Consider the following 4,351-nt stretch of genomic DNA (forward strand, 5'->3'; position numbering starts at 1 on the left):
TGACAAAGAGAACCGGAGCTCCCCAAGGTGAGAAACTGGGTCGGATGAATCCTTTGTCCAAAAGCTCGTTGAGTTGACTGGACAACTCTTGCATCTCCGCAGGAGCCAATCTGTAGGGCGATTTGGCGATGGGAGTAGCTCCTGGCACTAGATCAATTCGGAACTCGACTTGTCTTTTTGGGGGTATCCCCGGAAGATCCTCCGGAAAGACATCCGGGAAATCACAAGCCACAGGGATGTTTCGAATATTGATCTCTTCTTTGGACTTATCCACTATATGAGCTAGGAACGTTAAGTCCTTCTTTCGTAGGTACTTTTGTGCCTTAATGCACGAGATAAGACGAAGATTCGTGTTGGGTTTGTCTCCGTAAATAACTAGGGTTTCGTGATTTGGGAGATGAAGGCGAACGGCCTTCTCGTGACACATAATTTCAGCATGGTGGGGGCTTAACCAATCCATGCCGATAATCACATCAAAACTCCTAATGGAAACAGGCATTAAGTTTATTGGAAAGACGTGATGATTTAAGGTCAGGGTACATCCGATGTAGATTTCCCCAGTGGATTCTGTTTTCCCATTAGCCATTTCCACCGTGAAGGTTTCATTAAGCTTCTGGGGTTGTTGTTTTAATAAGTGTTTGAATTTATTGCTCACAAAACTTCGTTCTGCCCCAGTATCAAATAGGATGCATGCATAAGTGCGGTTTAGGATAAACGTACCGGTAACCACAGCGGGATCCTGAACCGCTTCTCCCTGACCCATAGCTAGCACCCTTCATGTTCCTCCGTTCCCAGGGTTGTTGGTGTTGGGGCAGTTTCGACGGATATGTCCAGTCTTTCCACATCCATAGCAGGTGGGGCTTGATCCTGTCTTATTGCCGCTATTGTTGGTGTTGTTGTTGTTGTTGATGCGGTTATGTTGTTGTTGTTTCCTTATGGTTGGTTCTGGGGAGGATAGGTCCTGCAATACCTTGCTGTGTGACCCTTCCGATTGCAACTGGTGCATTACATTTCCTTGCATTCGCCATTATGATGGAAATTGCACTTGTTGAACTTTTGGAGATTCCCAGAATACTGCCTGGGAGTGCTTGGATTAGCTGAGGCTGGAGCATGTGGTGCGAAGGGTACTTGGGTGGTTGCAGCATTGACTGTCACTGTTTGTTGTTTCTTTATCGATTCCGAGCCTTGTCGCCCTTTTCTCTTGTTGTTATTTCCTTTCTTGTTGTCACTCTCTTTATTTCCTTTAATTTCCGCTGGCTTCTCGCCCTTCTTGTTGTTGTGGTCGTACAGCCTCTTGGCCAATCTCTTGGCACTGTCGAAGGTTTTAGGATTTGCAGCGATTACATTTCCTTGAATTGGGGAGGTCAATCCCCAGATGAATCGTTCGATTTTCTTTCCTTCTGACGTAATCATGCCAGGGCACAACAATGACAGCTCGCTAAACCTTGATATGTATGTATCCATATCAGAGTTTCGGACTGTGAGATTCCACAGCTCTTGCTCCATCTTCTGAATTTCGCCACGTGGGCAGTACTTAGCCATCAGCATTTCTTTCAGCTCCGTCCATGGCATAGCGTTGGCTATGGGGAGAGTCATGGCCTCTACATGTCCATTCCACCAGGTGAGAGCCTGGTCGACAAATGTGCACGCGACAAACTTCACTTTCACCTCCTCGGGGCATTCACATATTTCGAACACCTATTCCACCTTTTCCACCCATCTCTTTAGGGTTATCATTCCACCCGTGCCATTAAAGGTTCGGGGTTTGGCGTTGGTGAAGTCCTTGTAGGAACATGTCCTGGTGTTCTCCTTCCATGTAGACTGAGAGGGGGTATATAAGTAAACTATCATCACTCCTAATATGATTTAGTTATTATGTAATTTGAGTTTGATGTTCTTTTCTTGGTAATCAAGGGTATGTTTTTAGGTTTACTGACCATCGGGTTTTCCCGGAGCATGTGATAGTGGCACATCGGAGGAAATGTAGTTGACCAGGCTACATTCACCCTTTACTACAACCATGCACAGTCCCGACTTAACCGAGATGTCAGTGTTATCTTGTTTGATTTGGTATCATGTTCTTTTTCCTATAACACACAAGTAAAGATGTTTTATCGTTGTGTTTTATTTGTTTTGTTCAGAGTTGTTTTAGTCCCTCTTTGGTTTATAGTTGCATATCAATGTGTGGTTAGATATGCCAGTTCACTATAAACAGAGCTCTGATACCAACCTGTCACACCCCCGAAACCAGACGACGGAAACGTCCGGGGGCTCGCGTGACTTAAATTGAATATCATCACAATTAATATACATGAATCATAACATAAACATCACCATGCATCAATACATTACAACTGATATTGTTTACATCCCGTACATTGTTTCAAATATTACACATTCATAACACAAATTGTTTTAGAGTTTTCAAAACAAAACATTCTAACATACTTGGTATTACCCTTCCGCTTATCTGTTACCTGAGAATACAAGTTATTTTGGAAAAACGTTATCATATGAAATGTTGGTGAGTTCATAAGCAAGGTTGTGAATAAAATGATTTGTATTGTTTGTAAAACCCAGAAAATCCGATATTTTCTGAAAAGACATTAGTTTAACAAAGTGTGAAGATCCATAAGTTGATGCATGAATGATTTCAAAACATATATATATATATATATATATATATATATATATATATATATATATATATATATATATAAAGGATGTTTTGTATTATAGTTATAGAAATCCCGAGCGAGTAGTATTGATTTGCCTGGAAAACCCGATGTTTTCTGATGTCGAAAAATATACGCGATTACAAATTGTTATACCGCCACAACGAATGGCTTTTGATTACTCATCCTTGAATACTCGGATGGTGTCGGATAAACCAAGTGAGTCGTCGTAACGATGTCCGGTGAAGACAAGTTATAACAGCCAACTACGAACGTCACATAGAGGTGTCGTCCGTTGTTACTCACTTAATCCAAACCACCTTGATTACTATTGAATAACGTCCTAATTTCGTCTACTTTGATTACTCATGAGCCTTAGCGAACGAAGAGAAGAGGAGTACGAAGCGTTGCTACTATCGTAAGTACCTTAGGCTGTCGGGGATGCGAAAGACACGTTGGCCCAACTCGGATTTGATTACTCTGACCTTACTAGCAATACTAATGGACCACTAGGGCCCAATAGCACATAAAAGCCATTGAAAGTCCTTTTATATGGAATTGAGCCATAGGAGGCCCAATAACATATTAGCGTTATCCCTTTGGGCCCAAAGATCATGTTATTGGACTTGCAAGGTCCAACAAGCATGATTTGAAACTTTCAAGCCCAAAGTTTGAATATTTACTCGTCTTAGATATCGCGTATCTATTGAAGGGTTCGATTGAATGATCATTGTTTTTATATCGATTCAAGACCGATCGATTCGTTTATAACGATATTTGGAGTTAAACGTGTATTCATCTTTCGATTTTTCATAAGACGTCGTTTTGTATTTTGATTCAATGAAATGATTTGCTTAAAAATAGTGGTTTGACCTTTTCAACACCTTTCTTTTTATAAAAATAACAGTTTTAGTCCTTTATATAAAATAAAAGACATTTTTAGTCCTTAAAACATTTTCTTGGCATTTTTGCATCATAAATTTGTTGAAATGATAGTTTTAACTCAAAACATATTTTGTTAACAGTTTCAGCCCTTTTAGAATAGTATTTTCCTGTTGGAACCCAATTTTTCATAATTTGTACAGTTTTGGCCCAAAATCCAAAAACTTTACATATTTGATCCTTTTTGGAAATGAAAAGCATTATTAACCCTTGAAATTGTTTTGTTACACTTTTTATCCCCTGTTTTGAAGAAAGTATCATTTCAGCCCCTTTAAATGTCATTTTTCGCAATTTTGGGCTTATTGGGCCGAAAAGCCCAAAATTAGCCCATTAAGCTAAAAATTTACATTTCAAGTCCTTTGAAAATTTTAATATTCAGAAAAACAATTATTGTAACTGTTTTGACTCATTTGACCCTTAAGAAACCGTGAATTGGCAACCTTTAACCCAAATTTTGTATATTTGACAATTTAAGCCCAAAAATGGGTTTTATGTAGAAATATGTTTATCATAATCTTATAAGTTATTATTCTTGACTTGTTTAGTGTAAAATAACTTAGATCATGTTTTTTTCCTTTCTCATGCCATAGATCTCGAGTTATCATCCCTTTTTGGTTACATGTTCATCACAAAAACACAAAATCATACATACATGCATAAAATCACACATAGCATACACATACACATAGATCTACACATTTTTCTTGTATTCTCCCCCATAAAACATATAAAAC

The sequence above is a fragment of the Lactuca virosa genome, chromosome 1 (assembly GCF_052849685.1).
Source record: "Lactuca virosa cultivar CGN04683 chromosome 1, Lactuca_virosa_CGN04683_v6, whole genome shotgun sequence".
Lineage (NCBI taxonomy): Eukaryota > Viridiplantae > Streptophyta > Magnoliopsida > Asterales > Asteraceae > Lactuca > Lactuca virosa.